The 21,296-nt window shown below is 43.8% G+C and overlaps 1 pseudogene; it reads left to right on the top strand.

The window, feature by feature from the left end:
* The first annotated feature begins 494 nt into the window (after positions 1-494).
* On the top strand, positions 495-16,005 carry LOC138663238 (zinc finger protein 773-like; annotated as a pseudogene).
* Positions 16,006-21,296: the final 5,291 nt, after the last annotated feature.

Raw genomic sequence — 21,296 nt, 5'->3', positions numbered from 1 at the left:
ATTTTTGAGCAGTGTATATAGGTTTTATTAATAGATGTAAAGAAGAAAACTAAATACTGTAAAATCATTCATATGTTTCCCTTATTTCCAGTAATTGCATTATTACACGGGATTTTTATGATGTTACATCGGCTCATCTTCTCATTCAGTTCTCTACAATATCAGATCCTCTCAGTGAAGATCTTCTATATAAGAGAATTTTCCTGATTTACCCATCAAAGATGGATATGGACAGAGACAAGATGGCGGAGAGGATGTTACACCTCACCCTAGAGATCCTATTCCAGCTTACTGGAGAGGTGAGAGATTCTGATGTCACATTACATCATTCTTATCTATGGGAATAACAGATGGACAGAAGTGGAGAGGTGAGGACTCTGGAAATGTCTGTAGTGAGATTTATTAATGTCTCTCCGTAACCAGGATTACACAGTAGTGAAGAAGACCTCTAGTGAGGGCTGTCAGGACCCTGTGTCTGAGGAATGGAGAAGACCCCTGAGCCCAATCACGGGGCCTCCACCTCACCTGATACATGAGAACATCTATGACCAGAAGATCCTAGAACTCGCCTACAAGATGATTGAGCTGCTGACTGGAGAGGTGACACTGCTGGGACATTATACAGTAATGCTATGAAGGGATCTGGGGGATGACGGTATCATTGTATGTGCCAGGTTCCTATTAGGTGTCAGGATGTCGCCGTCTATTTCTCCATGGAGGAGTGGGAGTATTTAGCAGGACACAAAGATGTGTACAAGGAGGTCATGATGGAGGTTCCCCAGCCCCTCACATCACCAGGTAATAGACAGGACTAAACACATACGGCCTATAATTATCTGTATGTAAAGAATGAATTCAGTCCCTGTATGTGTTTCCTCCAGTTCTATCCAGTAGGAGGACAACACCAGAGAAGTGTCCCCAGGACTGTAAACAAGAAGATCCCAATGTTCCTCAGGATCATCAGGTAGATGGAGAGAAGGTGTCATGAGATTCCTCTATGATGAGTAGATGGCTGTGAAGGTCTTGTTCTCAGTCTTGTTTTATTCTCCTGTATTATATGTTTTATACTTGTGTAATGAGAACGGTGCAGATGGCAGGCAGGGCTGCCACCAGGAATTTTGGTGTCCTATACTGGCAAAACTTTTGGGCCCCCTTGGGACTCCGCCCAGGCTACTGCCCCAGCTCCGCCTCCAACTCTCGTACCTTCCACAGTCCCACTGCCCACTCATAGAAAAACTCCACATCTGTATCTGTATAATGCAAGCCATAGTCATATATAATGGAATAATGCCCTATATCAGTATAATGCATCCCCTTAGGAGTATAATGCACCTCCATAGTAGTAAAATGTGCCTCCATAGTAGTATAATGCACCTCTATAGTAGGATAATGCACCCCCATAGTAGTATAATGCGTCTCCATAGTAGTATAATGCACCTCGTAGTATAATGCACCCCCATAGAAGTATAATGCACCCCCTAGTATAATGCCCTCCCATAGTGGTATAATGCACCCCCTTAGTAGTATAATGCAGCCCCATAATAGTATAATGCACCCCCTATTATAATGCACCCCCATAGTAGTATAATGCAGCCCCATAATAGTACAATGCACCCCCATAGTAGTATAATTCAGTGTCATTCTGCAGCTTTACAAAAAAAAGGTTTATCCTTATCTGGCTGAGGTCCAGCGGTGTCCTCCACCTGATACATCTGAGGCGTGTACCATCTGTAAGGATTTCACTCACTCAGCTGCGACGGCTGACACTCAGGAGACGTGTTCCTTTAAAGTTCACTGGGTTTATTGCTTCATAAACCATGTGGCAAATAACAGAAAGCAAAATGGGCCTTTGGTTCAGGCAAAGAAAAGCAAGTGTCCAGTTCATCCGGCTCAGTCCTGAAGCCGTAACACACTCAGGAGGGTTTCACCTCCACACATAACTGCTGTGTAAAGGATTAGCCAGTCTTATAAAGAGCTAACCCCACCCAGTAACCCATCACATGATTAGCCATGTGGTCTGACATTACCACAGGTCCTGAAACACATATACAAGATTATGTGCAAGAAAGGAATACTCCGGGCTACATTACAGCAATCAGGCACTTATGTGGCACATACCTCCCATCGACCACAAACCCTTTAGCCATGCTATATACCTCCCCCCTCTGCCTAAAGCCGTGGGGCTTGGCACTTTCCCCCACTAAACAAGGGATTCTCGATAGGGCATCCGCATTACCGTGCAGCTTTCCGGCCCTATGTTCCACATGGAAACTGAAGTCCTGCAGGGCTAAGAACCAACGGGTGACTCTAGCATTTCTTCCTTTCGTTTCTCTCATCCACCTAAGCGGGGCATGGTCAGATACCAGTCTAAATTTACGTCCCAGCAGATAGTACCGCAATGTGTCCACTGCCCATTTTATGGCCAAGCACTCCTTCTCAACGACTGAGTAGTTCTTTTCAGATGAGGACAGCTTCCTACTCAGATAGAGAACAGGATGCTCCTCCCCATGTAGTTCTTGGGAAAGGACTGCTCCCACCCCAACATCTGAGGCATCTGTCTGAAGAATAAACTCTTTCTTGAAGTTTGGGGCCATCAGAACGGGTTGCTTACACAAAGCGTTTTTCATTTCTTGGAAGGCTGACTCTGTTTCTTCGGACCACTTAACCATTACTGATTTTGTCCCTTTTAGCAGGTCAGTCAGAGGCGCAGCCATCGTGGCGAAGTTTGGGATGAACCTCCTGTAATATCCCACGATTCCCAGGAAGGCTTTAACTTGTTTCTTGGAAACTGGTTTTGGCCATGTTTGGATTGCCTCCACTTTATTGATTTGGGGTTTTATTTCTCCATGACCCACTATGTATCCAAGGTACTTAGCTTCTTCTTTACCCAAGGCGCACTTCTTCGGGTTTATAGTAAATCCGGCCTCTCTTATAGCATCCAACACCGCTTGGACTTTCTCCAGATGACTCTCCCAGTCCGGGCTAAAGATGACGATATCATCTAGGTACGCAGCAGCGTAGGCCTTATGGGGTGCAAGGACTCTATCCATAGCCCTCTGGAAGGTCGCCGGAGCTCCCTGTAGGCCAAACGGCATCCGGGCATATTGGAAGCATCCATCAGGTGTCGAAAAGGCCGTCTTCTCCTTGGCTTCCTGTGCCATGGGGATCTGCCAATACCCCTTTGTCAAATCCAAGGTGGATATATATCTGGCGTGCCCAAGCCTTTCGATGAGCTCATCAATACGGGGCATGGGATAAGCGTCGAACTTGGAGACTTCATTCAACTTCCGATAGTCGTTGCAAAACCTCCACTCTCCATCAGGTTTTGGGACCAGGACAATTGGGCTCGACCAACCGCTCTTGGATTCCTCAATGACCCCAAGCCTCAACATACGCTCCACTTCCTTGGAGATAACTTCTCGACGAGCCTCAGGAATACGATAAGGTTTCACATTCACCCGCACATGTGGCTCTGTTAGGACCTCGTGCTCTATGACCTTCGTGTATCCTGGCAATTCTGAAAACAGGTCCCTGTTTTTCTGGAGTAACTCCCGGCACTGCTGTTTCTGGGTCTTTGATAGCGTCTCTGCTATAGTAACCGCTCCAACCTCACCTTCTGGGTTGCTTAACAACGATGGAGTTGCTGTCGGCTCTCTATCTTGCCATGGCTTGATGAGGTTGACATGGTAAACTTGGAATGGTTTCCGTCTTCCTGGTTGGTGAATTTTATAATTTACCTCACCAAGTTTCTCGACAACCTCATATGGCCCTTGCCATTTGGCCAAGAACTTGCTTTCCACCGTTGGAACTAACACAAGAACTCGGTCTCCCGGATTGAACTGCCTCACTCTTGCAGACCGGTTGTAGACCCTGGCTTGAGCTTCTTGTGCTTGGAGAAGGTGTTCTTTCACGATAGGCATCACCTTTGCAATCCTCTGCTGCATCAGGGCCACATGCTCAATGACGCTTCTGTGGGGTGTGACTTCGGCCTCCCAGGTTTCCTTGGCTATATCCAGGAGTCCTCGTGGATGTCGGCCATATAGAAGCTCAAACGGTGAGAACCCTGTGGAGGCCTGTGGAACTTCACGAATGGAAAACATCAGATAGGGTAAGAGACAATCCCAGTCTCTACCGTCTTTCTCTATAGCTTTTCTCAGCATGCTCTTTAGGGTCTTGTTAAACCTCTCAACAAGGCCATCTGACTGGGGATGGTACACCGAGGTCCTCAACTGGGAGATCTTCAGGGCTTTGCATAACTCCCTCATCACCTTGCTCATGAAAGGTGTACCCTGGTCAGTCAGGATCTCCTTTGGCAGACCTGTCCGGGAAAAGACATGGACCAACTCGCGGGCTATGCTTTTTGAGGAAGAATTTCTCAAGGGAATTGCCTCAGGATAGCGTGTGGCATAGTCCAGGATGACTAATTAAACACCAGAGCACCGCATAGGAAAACCACCAGAAGAGCACATCAACCAGGAGAAATTAAAGAATAAAGCCTTTATTATAAACAAAAATGGCAATTGATTACAGCAAAAAATGCTACAAATATTTGATCATACATAAAAATATTAAAATACAAAAATAGCGCAACAACAGGATAAAAATATAATTATTCCCAGCAAAAAAACATATATATAATATAATTAACCCCAGATATAATTTGATCAGAATCTTAGTTTAAGCTGAGCCAAAATATAAATGAAACCAAAATTAGTGCTAAAAAATGTGTAAAATAAATATATATAGGGAAAAATCTATAAAAATGAGAAAAGTGCAGCCGTGCAATGTTACATATAAATAGGAATATAAAGTGCTGGCGTGCTGTGACCACAAGAAGCGGTCAGAACCTGTGTACTTCACAAAAATAAGGTGCAAATGAGTGAAAAAAGCTCCAATGGCACAGCAATAAATTGTACTAAGATACCTGTGGGGGGCTGGGTCCCGTATCAGCGCACACCCGACGCGCGTTTCGGAGCACTGTCCTTCGTCAGGGGGGTGACTTATGTAGGTGATTATGGGGGTTTATATAGCGTGTCCATTCCAAACGCCGTGGCCCGGACAGAGGCGGCGCATGCGCGCTCAGGAGGTCCCGGAAGTCCCGGCCTCCGCGTCACATGACCGGCCGTACGGGGACGGAGTACCCGACGTAACCAAGGAGACATGGACGCGGAGAGCCGGGACTCCAGGACACAGACCGGGCATGCGCACAGCCCGAGACACAGAGTGGGAAAATAAACATTACGCAGCAATTTGTATGTAAGTAAAGAAACAGGTAAAGGTGAAATGGGAGCACAACTATATAGCTACGAAGATGGACATAAACTATATGGACAATGGAAGGATTGTGGGCATTAGAAAAAATATATAAAGATAAAAACATAGAACATGTATATCATTATAATGGACATATGGCCATATATTTAGCAAAATTATACCCGCAAAAGAAAACATACCATATATTTTGAAAGAGAGAATCCTAGTGACATGTGGGGATATATGCGTGCGAATATGAGCAGACTGTGGCCATATAAAATAACATACCAATTACGGCTAAGTTGTGCATACAGAGATATATAAGAAATTGCAGGTAATATAGACCACATATGAAGACGTGCTGATATGCAATAATGTTGCATATACAGTGGGGCAAAAAAGTATTTAGTCAGTCAGCAATAGTGCAAGTTCCACCACTTAAAAAGATGAGAGGCGTCTGTAATTTACATCATAGGTAGACCTCAACTATGGGAGACAAACTGAGAAAAAAAAATCCAGAAAATCACATTGTCTGTTTTTTTTATCATTTTATTTGCATATTATGGTGGAAAATAAGTATTTGGTCAGAAACAAACAATCAAGACTTCTGGCTCTCACAGACCTGTAACTTCTTCTTTAAGAGTCTCCTCTTTCCTCCACTCATTACCTGTAGTAATGGCACCTGTTTAAACTTGTTATCAGTATAAAAAGACACCTGTGCACACCCTCAAACAGTCTGACTCCAAACTCCACTATGGTGAAGACCAAAGAGCTGTCAAAGGACACCAGAAACAAAATTGTAGCCCTGCACCAGGCTGGGAAGACTGAATCTGCAATAGCCAACCAGCTTGGAATGAAGAAATAAACAGTGGGAGCAATAATTAGAAAATGGAAGACATACAAGACCACTGATAATCTCCCTCGATCTGGGGCTCCACGCAAAATCCCACCCCGTGGGGTCAGAATGATCACAAGAACGGTGAGCAAAAATCCCAGAACCACGCGGGGGGACCTAGTGAAAGAACTGCAGAGAGCTGGGACCAATGTAACAAGGCCTACCATAAGTAACACACTACGCCACCATGGACTCAGATCCTGCAGTGCCAGACGTGTCCCACTGCTTAAGCCAGTACATGTCTGGGCCGGTCTGAAGTTTGCTAGAGAGCATTTGGATGATCCAGAGGAGTTTTGGGAGAATGTCCTATGGTCTGATGAAACCAAACTGGAACTGTTTGGTAGAAACACAACTTGTCGTGTTTGGAGGAAAAAGAATACTGAGTTGCATCCATCAAACACCATACCTACTGTAAAGCATGGTGGTGGAAACATCATGCTTTGGGGCTGTTTCTCTGCAAAGGGGCCAGGACGACTGATCCGGGTACATGAAAGAATGAATGGGGCCATGTATCGTGAGATTTTGAGTGCAAACCTCCTTCCATCAGCAAGGGCATTGAAGATGAAACGTGGCTGGGTCTTTCAACATGACAATGATCCAAAGCACACCGCCAGGGCAACGAAGGAGTGGCTTCGTAAGAAGCATTTCAAGGTCCTGGAGTGGCCTAGCCAGTCTCCAGATCTCAACCCTATAGAAAACCTTTGGAGGGAGTTGAAAGTCCGTGTTGCCAAGCGAAAAGCCAAAAACATCACTGCTCTAGAGGAGATCTGCATGGAGGAATGGGCCAACATACCAACAACAGTGTGTGGCAACCTTGTGAAGACTTACAGAAAATGTTTGACCTCTGTCATTGCCAACAAAGGATATATTACAAAGTATTGAGATGAAATTTTGTTTCTGACCAAATACTTATTTTCCACCATAATATGCAAATAAAATGATAAAAAAACAGACAATGTGATTTTCTGGATTTTTTTTTCTCAGTTTGTCTCCCATAGTTGAGGTCTACCTATGATGTAAATTACAGACGCCTCTCATCTTTTTAAGTGGTGGAACTTGCACTATTGCTGACTGACTAAATACTTTTTTGCCCCACTGTATGCCAATGGTACTAACATGTGAAACAAAAATAATAATAAGTGATCGAATAATAAATAAAAAATAAAAAATAAAGAATAGAAAAAATAAAAAAATAAAAAATAAAAATAAAAATAAAAAATAAAAAATAGAAAAAATAATAAAGAAAATAAAAATGAAAATTAAGAAATATGAAATAATGAAATAAAAAACAAAAATATAATTTATTTGCTATATATAGTAATAATGTACATAGAAGATATATTATTCTTGATATTAATCATCATTCATTTGTTCCACAGGGTTTTCCAATTTCTGGTCCACGACGTGTTCCTATCCATCATCAGATGTCCCACACGATTGGCGGAAAAGAGGATATCCAAGAAGATAAAGTCCACATAGGGTAAGATAAAAACTAAAATACACAAATAAAATAAAATCACTTAAAAAGCCTAAAACCAAATAAAATTACAATAAAAAAGGGGGGAATAAAAGCGATGGTTTACAGGAGAAAGTTACAAAAATGGTACAAAACTCAAATTTTCGTTAAGACCTTTTGGCGACACCGTTTCAAGAGTCCATATCCATTTTGTTTCTTTTTTGGCCAAAGCTACACTTATTTCACCACCTCTCTCATTCGCTTTGATCAAGTCAATGCCAGTAACTTTCAGTAAAGATGCGTCACAGTCATGATATAGTTTAAAATGTTTCGGGATTGTTTTTAATAAGGATACATCATTCACCTCTTTTGCAGCTAGAATACCCAAAATATGTTCCCTTGTGCGGACCTTGAGCTGTCTGGTTGTCATACCCACATATATGAGAGAACATGGGCATGTGGCATGATATATCACAGCTTTTGACGTACATGTTATATTTTGTTTAATCTTGTACATAACTGTTCCATCATGGTTGCAGAAAGTATTTGTTCTTACAATATTGGGACATGCAACACATTGTCCGCATGGTTTACAACCAGGGACCACCTTTATATCAGTAAGAAAAGAGGGGATGGTAGAATTGTAAGTATAGTGGCTTTTGACTAGATGATCTTTTAAGTTCCTTGATCTGCGATAGGTAATGTTTGGTGTTTCACCAATATATTGAGACAAAACTGGATCGGATTTCAAGATAGCCCAAGATTTAATTAAATATGACCGCATAAGTTCGGTCTGGCCATGATATTGAGTAATATATCTCACTATCCGATTTGATTTGGATGGTTTATTCTCATATAAGGCTTGATGTCTTGTTGTATGCTTAGCACGATTATAGCCTTTTTTTATTGAGCGCTTGCTGTATCCACGTTCCAAAAATCTCGCTTTAAGTTCAGTAGCTTGCCTTTCAAAATCCATATCATTCGAACAAATCCTACGCAAGCGTAGAAACTGACCTATAGGAATGGATTTAATCATCGCAGGGGGGTGTGATGATGAAGCGTGAAGGAGGGAGTTTACAGCCGTAGATTTTCTAAAAATATCGGTGTACAGACAACCATCCTCATTCTTATGCACACCCACATCCAAAAATTCCATAAATCTAGCATCACATTTATATGTTAGGTGGATGTTCAAATTGTTGGAATTTAATTGTTCCATAAATGCATGGAGAGATTCACCAGATCCTTGCCAGATAAAAAATATGTCATCAATGAACCGCACCCAAATAAGGATGCGGTCCATTGACGACACTGGCTCAGAATGAAAGAGATCCCTCTCCCACAGCCCCAAGAATAAATTTGCATACGATGGCGCAAATGAAGCGCCCATCGCAGTACCTTGGAGCTGTAGGTAGAGGGATCCCTTAAAAAGAAAAAAAATTTTTGTCAAAGAAAATTCTAATAGCTGTAAAACAAATTGTCTCATGGATGTGGGTATATATGATGATTCTAAAAAATACCTGGCTGCCTGCACACCACTACTATGGCGAATATTGGTATATAAGCTCTCGACGTCACACGACACCAACAGCGTATCACCCCCAACATGAAGGCCATCTATTTTTTTCAAAAGGATGACTAATATATACTGATGGCCCCGAGCTGATTTAACTAAGGGACCGACCAAGTCCATGGCAATTCTCTCGAACGGTACCTCAATAATGGGCAGTGGCACAAGGGGGTTCCGGAAATGAGGAGTAGGAGCAGTTAGCTGACATGTAGGGCAGGACCTGCAATAGTTCACTATTTCCCGGTGACACCCAGGCCAATAGAACCTCTGCACAACCCGTTCCTGCGTTTTTTCCACCCCCAGGTGTCCACCCAAGATGTGTGAATGGGCCATGTCCAACACTTTCCGTCTACACGGACCCGGCACTATCAACTGCTCTACCAACTCCTCCCGTATTTTCGTGACACGGTACAACAACTCCCACCTCAACAGAAAATGGGGAAATCTTGTGTCTGCCCCCGGCTCCTGTACCACCCCGTCAATAACTGTGACATTATTAAAGGCTTCCCTCAGAGTGGGGTCCCTATGTTGGGCAGTCCCAAAATTTTCACCGGTAACTTCTAACTCCAGAATGTCAGATGTAGGGGATACTTCCTCCTCATCCCCAACCAGAACACAAAAAGGAAAACTGTCTGCCTCTGGGTGTGGCGATACCCTTCCAGGGTTCACTGGTTCCCTGCCAGGGAGCTCAGAACCATTTCCCCACAAATCCCAAAACAAACAGAAATCCCGGCCTATAATTATAGGGTGCAACAAGTCCTGAACCACGCCGACTATGTGGGACTCAGTGCCACATGCCGTTTCAATGTCCACCCTGGCCATAGGGTAGTCCTTTGCATCACCATGTATGCACCGCACTCCGACCTTCTTTCCTGGGAGCAGGTGGAGAGGAAAAGTGGCCCTCACCAGGGTCACTAGGCTCCCCGAGTCTAACAGTGCCGTTACTGCTCGACCGTTCACCTTTACGGGACACGCTTGAGGTCCCTCGTTGGATGGAGAGTTCACACTACAGGCTGGATACGCATAGTATGAACAACGGCGTCCCATGCTGCAGTCCATCTGCTCAGTGGTTTGGGAACAACGGGCAGCTATATGTCCTGGCTTGTGGCACCTCCAACAAATAATATCACCCGTGGGGACCTTGGGCACCACCTCCCCCGCCCTTTGTGACCTTGGACGCACCACCCCTTTTTGGGACTCAGCTGCCTTCTGGGACCCCCAGTACGGCATGGGCTGCCTCCCGAAGGAGCCTTCCAACCCTTGGTATCTCTCAACCAGTCCGATCAGCTCGTCGGCATTCTGGGGATTACCCTGGGCAACCCAAGACTGTATAGGCCTCGGGAGGGAATGGACAAACCGATCCATCATCACCCGTTCTACCATCTGTGCAGGCGCAGAGGATTCTGGCTGCAGCCATTTCTGGACCAGGTGCAACAGATCGAACATTTGGGAACGAGGTGGTTTGTCCCGGTGATAGCCCCAGGAGTGAACTCGCTGTGCCCTGACAGTCAGTGTCACCCCCAAACGTGCGAGAATCTCGGCTTTCAATTTGTGATACTCTTTGGCATCCTGCAAGGTCAAATCATAGTACGCCTTCTGGGGTTCTCCCGTCAGGTATGGCGCAAGTACCTCTGCCCACTGCTCTGGCGGAAGTTTTTCCCTCTCAGCGACCCTCTCAAACACCGTCAGGAAGGCCTCAACATCATCCCCGGGAGTCATTTTCTGCAATGCGCGTCTTACCGTCTTCCGGACGTGGGTGTCATCAGCCAAACCTGGGGTTGGGGCACTCGCCTTGCCCTGGATGGCGGTTGCCAGAAGCTGCATCTGCTGCTGATGCTCCTGCTGGCTCTGCTGCATCTGCTGCCGTTGCTCCTGCTGACTCTGCCGTTGCTCCTGCTGACTCTGCCGTTGCTCCTGCTGGCTCTGTTGTATCTGCTGCATCAACAGCCTGTTGGTCTCTTGCTGCCTTTTCTCCTGCTGTGACTGCATCTGGACCAAGTGTTTCAGCAGGTCCTCCATTTTCTCCGGCAATGCTTGCTGGCTTGCAACAGCCTTGACCCAGGACATTCAAAAATAAACTCACGTCTCCGCTGGGAACGCTGCCCGCATTCTCCACCAATTGTAAGGATTTCACTCACTCAGCTGCGACGGCTGACACTCAGGAGACGTGTTCCTTTAAAGTTCACTGGGTTTATTGCTTCATAAACCATGTGGCAAATAACAGAAAGCAAAATGGGCCTTTGGTTCAGGCAAAGAAAAGCAAGTGTCCAGTTCATCCGGCTCAGTCCTGAAGCCGTAACACACTCAGGAGGGTTTCACCTCCACACATAACTGCTGTGTAAAGGATTAGCCAGTCTTATAAAGAGCTAACCCCACCCAGTAACCCATCACATGATTAGCCATGTGGTCTGACATTACCACAGGTCCTGAAACACATATACAAGATTATGTGCAAGAAAGGAATACTCCGGGCTACATTACAGCAATCAGGCACTTATGTGGCACATACCTCCCATCGACCACAAACCCTTTAGCCATGCTACACATCATATGTGAGTGTCATTATTCGCCGGCAATGTGCCCTCTGACATCAGCTGCCAGCTTGTGATCTCCCGCAAGGCAACAGATTTTACCTTGCCGTGCGTCTGACGATGCATGATCAGTTAAGTCGCTGGGGCCCGTAGATGAGAGGCGGCCTGCTGCGGGCTCTCTCTGCTCATCAGGCCCTATTCGCCAGTAAGGACTGTAATGCTCTGATGGCGGAACTGATGGCAGGATTAGAGCTGATTATAGATGTGACTATCTTTTCTCTTCATCTGTCTGTGACTATTACAATGTGTTTCAGGGTGAAGATCTGACCCATATTAATACTACAGAGACATATGTGAGGGGTGATGAGCGGTGTAAAGAGGAGATTCCTACATATGGCTACCCAGGTGAGTAGTGACCACTAAATGCAGAGAAGTCACAGATTCTTCTCAGTCATCGGCTGTGGCTGCTTTATTGGTTGTATAGCCCGGTCGTATGACAATCGGGTGTTCACCATTTTGCCTCTAGACCTCAACATTCTCCTCCATCTTACTTTGACACATCAGCGTTAAACTGTTAAAAAATAATGTATTTGAATGTCTAATATTTCTTCTTGAAACTGATCTGACATCTGCCATTGGCCCTTATAATAGTTTAGCTTGAAAGAGCCACTGAGCCCCATACTCTAATTACCCCAGAGAGGTTTCTCCACTAGTTACTCATTTATTACTGATGAAGACTGTTGAGTTTGATTATTTAAGTAGATGTGTTATTGTCTATATTCAGTGTTTTACTACAGTAGTTACTGCTCAAATCCTCTGATTTAACCACTTCCCGCTGTCCTTTTTTGTTCCTAATCAGGACCCAATTTTTTGAACCTGATGTGTGTCACTTTGTGGTGATCACTTTGGAATTCTTCACAAAGGATAATAGGAAACAAATGGACCTTACAAATTATTTTCCAACTTCTCTTGAATCTGACAATACTCTATATACAGTTGTACACTACTGTCTGGGCACATGGCAGGGTTAAGAAGCTATTTAGCTATTTTACTGCAGATCTTGCAGAAATAGTTTGCAGACACGATGCATTGAGGTCACTGTTCGTGGTCACCTGGCAGCTCAAAAGATGGCCACCATGAACAGACTTGGTGCTATCTACTCCATTTTACAGATCCCAGGGATTGCCTTGTTCATCATACTTTAACCCTTCTACATGGGTCTGTACATAGACAGAGACCCCTAGGCTTTGGCCATGGTGTTACCTTCTGTTATGTGATGTGAGATGTAGCAAGAATAGTCAGGTAACCGGGTCAGTACCAGGAGAGCAGAGAAAATACAAAATCAGAAGACCCAAGAGTAGCCAGTAAGCGAGCCGAGGTCACAACAGGAAACAAATAAACAAGCCGGGAGCTGAGCACAGAGGAATTAACCAGAGGAGAAGGCTGTATCTGACAGCTTCCAGCAATATGCTTCGAGCTTTAGTAGGGTGTGGTGCTTTCCAACTGGCTGGAGCAGGGAGCTGGACAACACACACCCATACTGCCAGACTGGATGGTACTACAAATCCCAGGCACCCTAATCTTAGTGGCAGGACAGAGCCTGCATCGCCCAGAGCTTCTGGTTTCTATGTCTCCTCCATTACCAGTGCCGCATGTAGAATAAATAAGGTTGTGCCTGGTAACAGAACCAGACATCACAGGAGCAGATCTCCGATAGGACATACCATATGCAGAAGCCATAATATGAGAAAATGTCAGAAAACCAGAGCAGTAGAAATCCCCATAAATTGGCTTAATTTTGGAAATTATAACCCTCAGGGGATTAATGTATTGGAGTAGTGACTATGTTCTTCCCAGAGCCACTTTCCAGAAATTAGCACGCAGTGGATATTGGAGAGTGAAAATTGCAAATATGCCATTTTATTACCCAACACACAGTGCCCAGATTGTGCTCCAGGAGACACACACATTGAAAATTAAGTGGGTTCTTATCACTATAGTAATGCCAAATACATTATTATTTATCATTATTCATTTTTATAGCGCCATTTATTCCATGGTGCTTTACACGTGCTTTATACATGGATGCTAAATGTGGTTTGGGCACACTGCAAGGCTCAGAAGCGAGGGGAAGGTTTGACTTTGGGAGAGCGGAGATTGCTGGATTGGTGTATGGAAGCCATGGTGCTTTTCAAGAGCCTTTGAGCCACTTGTAATGTAGAAACCTGTTTTTCACTGACAGATGATGGACCTGAGTGGGGATTTGTTTTTTTGTGAGATGAGTAGAAGGTTTATTGGTATAATTTTCCTCAACATAACATTGTTTGGTGACTTTTTACTCTATATTTTGAAGGCAGAATGGACAAACAGTTGAACACCACGCTCTACTGGTTCTTCCTATGAGGTTTTCTATTAGACTGTGAGCTGTCTTGTCTTAGTGAATAATTACGTATTCAACATAACTTGTCATGTTGTGTATAGTTTACATAGAAATGTTAAAATATTTAAAATTCAAGGATTTTTTAATGAAAACTAACTGGTTTTATTTTTAACAGATGACTGCACCAGGCGATCAGAGGGGCAGCTGACATCTTCAGTTTTTAAATCAGATAATCTTGAGATCCAACAGGATACAATTGAAGTGAATGCCATTACTCCAGATATACCATCATCTCTTCACAGCAAAGATCTATCGTCTGATCTTTTGAAACAGGTCCTGTCTTCTGATTCATTACCGACTACTAAGGAAAATCAAAGTCACAAAATAAGCATTAAAAAACAAATTGGTCCTGAAGTAAAGAACCCATTTTTACTTTTAGAATATGGAAATAGTTTTCCCCTCAAAGAATTGTTTCTTAAGCATCAAAAAATTCACACAGCAGAGAATAGATTTTCTTGTTCCAAGTGTGGGAGATGTTTTAACCGGAAGTGGAATCTTGTTGTACACCAAAGAACTCACACGGGGGAGAAGCCTTTTTCATGTTCAGAATGTAGGAAATGTTTTAACCAGAAATCGGCTTTGGTTACGCATCAGAGAACCCACACAGGTGAGCAGCCTTTTTCATGTTCAGAATGTGGGAAATGTTTTAACTGGAAAGCGCATCTTGATCGCCACCAGAGAATCCACACAGGGGAGAAGCCTTTTTCCTGTTCAGAATGTGGGAAATGTTTTAACCAGAAATCAGATTTGGTTAAGCACCAGAGATCTCACACAGGTGAGAAGCCTTTTTCATGTTCAGAATGTGGGAAATGTTTTATCTGGAAAGCGCATCTTGATAGCCACCAGAGAATCCACACAGGGGAGAAGCCTTTTTCATGTTCAGAATGTGGGAAATATTTTAACCACAAATCAAATCTTGTTAGTCATCAGAAAAGTCACACAGGGGAGAAGCCTTTTTCATGTTCAGAATGTGGGAAATATTTTAATCGGAAATCAGATCTTGTTAGACACCAAAGAATTCACACAGGGGAGAAGCCTTTTTCCTGTTCCTAATGTGGGAAATGTTTTAGATGGAATTCAACTCTTTAATAAACATCAGAGAAGTTGCACAGGGGAGAAGCCTTTTTCATGTTCAGAATGTTGTAAATATTTAACCAAAAATTGTAACTTCTTAAAACAGTTGTCTTACTACTACGACAATACCTTGTCAAGCCTTATATTTGGCCTCCTTAAAACAAAAATACTCATACACAGCTCCTTTGCCAGTGCCAATTCAGCGGTGTCAGGATTCATGTGAGGTTGTTACAGTACACAAGCCCTGCGCCCAGTTAGTGCCGGCTTCACTGTCCCCGCCTTTGGAAGTATTGAATATAAACAGGAAACCAGAGCTGCGGCTGCTCTCTACTTCCTCCTATTGTTTGATTTGAAGTTGGGGACAGTGACATCAGCGCTGACTGGCCGCAGGGCTCACATGACGTGACAAACTCACATGATCTTTATGACTGCAAGTGCTGACACTGCTGGAACTGCATCGGCATGGAAGGTTTGAATAATTATTTTTATTTTAACAGGATGAAACATAAGGCGGAAGAAGGGATTGTCCAAGTAGAGAACAACCCTTTTAAACATAAAAAAAAATCCCACACAGCGAGAAGTCATTATCATACCTAGAGTGTAAAGAATGAATTACTTAAATTGTATTTTGTTGACTTTTAAAAATAACTCTGACCTGGAGAAAATTATATACAATGGGGAAAATAACTATTGGATACTATACCGATTTTGCAAGTTTTTCCAGATACAAAGAATGAATAATTTTTATTTGTAGGTACACTTCAACTGTAAGAGACAGAATCTAAAAATAAAAGCTAGGAAATAACATTGTATGATTTTTGCATAATTAAATTTCATTTTATTGCATGAAATACCGTATTTTTTGGACTATACGACGCACCGGACCATAAGACTCACCTAGGTTTTAAAGGTGGAAATTAGGGAAATAAAAGCTGAAGCAAAAAATGTGGTAAAATTGTACTTAATCCTGATACACATTGTCACGATAATGTGAATATGCCATGTTTGAGTCTGCCTAGCTTTACAAGACACAAGCTGTGGGCAATTCTGACCCCCCCCTTCTTTTCCCTGCTGGTTGCCTGTGTGTGTGTGTGTGTGTGTGTGTGAAGAATTTTTATTGCACCCTGCAAATAGCAGTTTCTGCGAAAGCTGCTCACTCCTCCCATCTAGCACTAGTTGAAACTGGTGTAAGACATGAGTTTCTTTGTTCTATTAAAGTTAAATATCACGGCACGGATTTTGGCTGGAACTATACAAATTACATATTCCAGATGTCCATCGGTAGACCTATCGGCCACTGAAAGCGCGAGCAGCTAGGTGCAACGAGTGCAAAGTGCGGATTTCTCCTTAAGCAGATCATGTAATGGCTCCGTATTTCCACTTAACAGAACACCCCTGATGTGGGGAACATCATGAGCATTGTGTCGTACTTATGTGAGGTTCACATAGCAAACTATGCATAAAAAATAGTTTTCATATTGTAAGAAAAGGGGAGGTTTCAGCCCCTAAGTGATGTCACCACAGGGGGAGTGCCTGGGCTTGAGGCAGGGAATATCTGTGTAAAGCAGGATTCTTGCAGTGCCTTTTGCTGGGGATTCGGCTATGACAGGCTGTGCAATCTGACCTGAGAATAAGTGGGAAAGGTCCCCTCCCCCAGCCAGCATACGGCGTACAATTGAATGATATGAAAGAATCGTAAGTCAATTTTCACGTTAATCCCTTTTTATTTGTAATTGCAATACACACATGATTCGTCGTCTTTATAATATCTTTTTAATATTTTTGTAAATACTGCCTATCTTTTATGGAGTGAAATATATAATTTTACTAGCATGTCTCTTCATGCTCTATATGACTGTGCGTCCTCTGAGGTGAATAATGCTACTGATTTGGGTGGGCTCCGGACCCGTTAACCTTTGGTGAAAATCGGAGCTGGATGCAGTGACCTTGTTCTGAGCAATTGGGCGTCTTTGCAGCGACCAGCGGCCTTGATAATTATTGTTCCTGCCAGAGTGGGAGTAGTTATATCGTCCTCGCTGAAGTGTGCCCAATAGCCAGTACATAGCAGGCAGCCTTTCTGGCGACTAATTACCCTAGGTGCAGTACCTGATCTGATCTGAGGGTAAAGGGGGCGCCCGAGAGCTGCAAGTTCCAAACTGGGAAGTGGAATGTAGATAAATCCCCTTCAGAAGGAACCAGGGGAAATCAAGCAGCCCCCTTGTTATCAAGGTATCAGGCATGCCTGACATATTGTTGGGATCCGTGACATATTGTTGGCAGCACGGTGAGAACCGTGACACACATAGTCCCCTCATCCCTACTCTGGTATGCATGGCCCTCTCATCCCTATCTTAGTATGCATGGATCCCTCATCCCTATCCGGGCAGGAATAATCATCCTCATTTCTATCATGGTATGCAGGGCCCCAAACTCATCCTAGTATGCATGGCCTAATCCCTATCCTGATATTCAGGGCCCCTTTCTTGTCCTAGTATGCATGGCCCCACCCCCTATTCTGGTATGCAGGGCCCCCATCTCATCCTAGTATGCATGTCCCCGACCTTATTCTGGTATGATTGGCCCCCTTCCGGTCCTGATATGCATGGTCCCAGTCTATCCTTAATGCAGCAGCCAGGGTTGTCCATCTAGCTAATCGGTATTCAGACGTGTCCGCTCTTCACCAGTCATTACACTGGCTTCCCATTTATTATAGAATCCAACTCAAAGTACTTGTTCTCACCCACAAAGCTCTCCACAGTGCAGCGCTCCCTTACATCTCCCTCATTTCGGTCTATCGGCCTAACCGACCACTGTGCTCTGCAAACGAATTTCGACTAACCTCTGCAGTAATCCGTACCTCCGACTCCAAGACTTCTCCCGTGCTGCGCCAATCCTCTGGAATGCTCTACCTCTAGATATTAGGACCTTCTACAATTTGCATAGTTTTAGGCGCTCCCTCAAAATACATTTGTTGAGAGCAATTTATCACATTCACTAATCAGTCATTTTATGTGTGTGTGTGTGTGTGTGTGTGTGTAGCCCATTCACTACTTCCATCTATCACCCACCCCCTGAAGATTGCTGGACCATCATTGTAAGTACACACCTGTACTTTGTATCTCCCCCACCTCATTGTAGATTGTAAGCTCTCAAGAGCAGGGTTGTCTTATTTTGCTTTAATTATTGTATCGTTAACATTGTTACTTATGACTGTTGTGTTTGAAACTGTTAAACTGTAAAGCGCTGCGGAATATGTTGGAGCTATATAAATAAAGATTATTATGATTGGCCCCACCCCCATCCTGGTATGAATGGCCCCATCAGAAAACATAAAAAAAATAAATCATTTCACTTACCTTTCCTGCGCCCCCACGCAGCATCTTGTTCCGGTGCCATCAGCTGCATTATGCTTGTAAGCAGCGCATGGCAGGGAGGTCATAAACAGAGCACAGCTGCCAGAATACTCAATGCTCTGCACGCCGAGACTGTGTGCGCAAAGAGCAGTGAGTATTTATTGTTCTTCAGTAGCGCAGTGTCAGCCAGAGCCTTCCTGCTGCTGCCCGTGGTCACGTGTGCAGCTGCTTAAGATAAATGAACATTCATTTCTCTGGGCGTGGAGAGGTGAATATTCATTTAAGAAGTGGCACATGTGGCTGCCCGGCAGCAGCAGGAAGCCAGCAGCTAACACTGTGCGCGCTACTAAAGAGCAATGAATACTCACTGACCAACACACACACAGTCCCGGTGTGCAGAGCAATGAGTATTACGGCAGCTGCCCTTCGGCTTGCAAGCAGCGCATGATGTCCCTGCCATGCGCTGCTTACAAGCATAAAGCAACCTGGGGTTGGGGGCCAATCCATACCAAGACGCTATCATAGAGAAATATTCATTGCTCTCCATGGGCGTGGAATGCAGTGAATATTTATTTCTCTTTAGCAACCCGCACAGGAGTTAGCCACAGCAGCCGGCTCCAGCCTCCTGTGACCCGCTGCTCCCCGATGCCACTCACCTACCTCCCCAACACAACCAGAGCTGGTACATCCAGACTATAATACGCACTCCCCGTTTTCCTCCACGTTTTTGGAGGAAAAAGTGCATCTTATAGTCTGAAAAATATGGTAAGTATTTGATCACTTACCAATCAGCAAGAATTCTGTTTCACAGACCTATTAGTTTTTCATTAAGAAGCTCTCCTACTCGGCACTCATTACCTGTATTAATTGCACCTGTTTGATATCATTACCTGTATAGAAGACCATTGTCCCCACACTCAATCACACTCCAAGCTCTCCACCGTGGCTAAGAACAAAAAACTGTCTAAGGACACCAGGGACAAAATTGTAGACCTGCACAAGACTGGGATGGGTTCCAGGGTAGACTTGCACAAGACTTGCATGGGTTCCAGGACAATAGGCAAGCTGCTTGGTGAGAAGGCAACAACCCTTGGTGCAATTATTAGAGAATAGAATCTTCCTCGATTTGGGGCTCCCTGCAAGATCTCGTCTCAAGGGGTAAGTATGATTCTAAGAAAAGTCAGGAATCAGCCCAGAACTAAATGGCAGGACCTGGTCAAACACCTGAAAACAGCTGGGACCACAGTCTCAAACTTACTGTCAGTAACATACTACACTGTCATAGATTAAAATCCTGCAGGGCACCCAAGTTCCCCCTGCTCACTCCGGCACAAGTCCAGGCCCACTGGAAATCTGTCAGTGACCATGTGGATGATCCAGAGGAAGCATGGGAGAACGTCATGTGGTCAGATGAGAAACAAAATATAACTTTTTGGTATAAACTCCACTCCGTGTTTTGAGTAAGAAGGATGAGTACATCCCAACCATGAAGCATGATAGGGGACACCTCATAATTGGTGCTTTTCTGCGAAAGAAATCAGATGACTGCACCATATTGAAGGGAAGATGAATGGGGTCATGTATGATAAGATTATGGCCAACAACCTCTTTTCCTCAGTAAGAGTATTGTAGGTGGGTCATTGGTGGGTCTTTCAGAACGACATTAACCCCAAACACACAGCCTTGGCAACTAAAAAGTGGCTCCGTAAGAAGCATTTCAAAGTCCTAGAGTGGCCTGGCCAGTCTCCAGAAAAACTTTGAAGGTAGCTGAAACTTAATGTTGCCCAGCGACAGCCCTAAAACCTGAACTAACTGGAGATCTGTATGGAGGAGTGGGCCAAAATCCCTGCTGCAGTGTGTGTAAACTTGGTCAATAACTATGGGAAACGTCTGACCTCTGTAATTGCAAACCAAGGTTTCTGTACTAAATATTAAGTTCTGTTTGACATGAAATCTACTATTGATATGAAATCCTCACCAGAATGTCACACAAAAAAAAAATCTCATGATGGGTAAAACCAGTGAGCTGTCTCAAGACCTTTGCAATGTTATTGTTGCAAAATATACTCATGGGATTGGTTACAGAAACATTTATAAACTACTGAAGGTTCTAGTGAGTACTGTTGTGGCAGTAGTCTGGTAATTGAAAGAACATTATTTTACCATAAACCGGTCATGACCAGGTTTTAGACAAAAAATTTTCCAAGAGCCAAGGATTACCTGAGGAGAGCTACAGAAAGACCTGGAATCAGCAGCTACAATTGTTATAAAGAAAACTGTAAGGCATGCACTCAACCTCCATGGTCTGTATGCAGGCTCGCCACTCAAGGTTCTATTGCTGAACAAAAAGCAATTTTTTTTTTACAATTGCTTTTTATTCATTTTTAACATCTATAATTAAATAATAAAATTATAGAAACTTAGTTTACAAACTCTCAGATGTAATTTCCTTCCATTTTCAAAATGAAAAGCTCCCAAACGGAGTAATTGAAAAATAAAATAAACAAACATATAATTCCCTAACTTCCTCCCTCCACCCAGACATACAGGCTATACTATTTATATTTCCAGTGGTGGCTTCTATCCTATCGTTCTCTTGACCACAGTAACCCCTCGGATGTTGCACTTCCTTATTTAATCTCTATGTAATGTTCTGTTAGCCGGTATCTCTCCCCCCTTGTCCCTCCACATTTGGAACAATTATATTTAAGTTCCCCAATGTGC

This window comes from Ranitomeya imitator, chromosome 2 (genome assembly GCF_032444005.1).
Source record: "Ranitomeya imitator isolate aRanImi1 chromosome 2, aRanImi1.pri, whole genome shotgun sequence".
In the NCBI taxonomy this organism is placed as follows: Eukaryota; Metazoa; Chordata; class Amphibia; order Anura; family Dendrobatidae; genus Ranitomeya; species Ranitomeya imitator.
The sequence above is the reverse complement of the archived record's forward strand: the minus strand, read 5'-3'. Positions and strand labels throughout refer to the sequence as shown.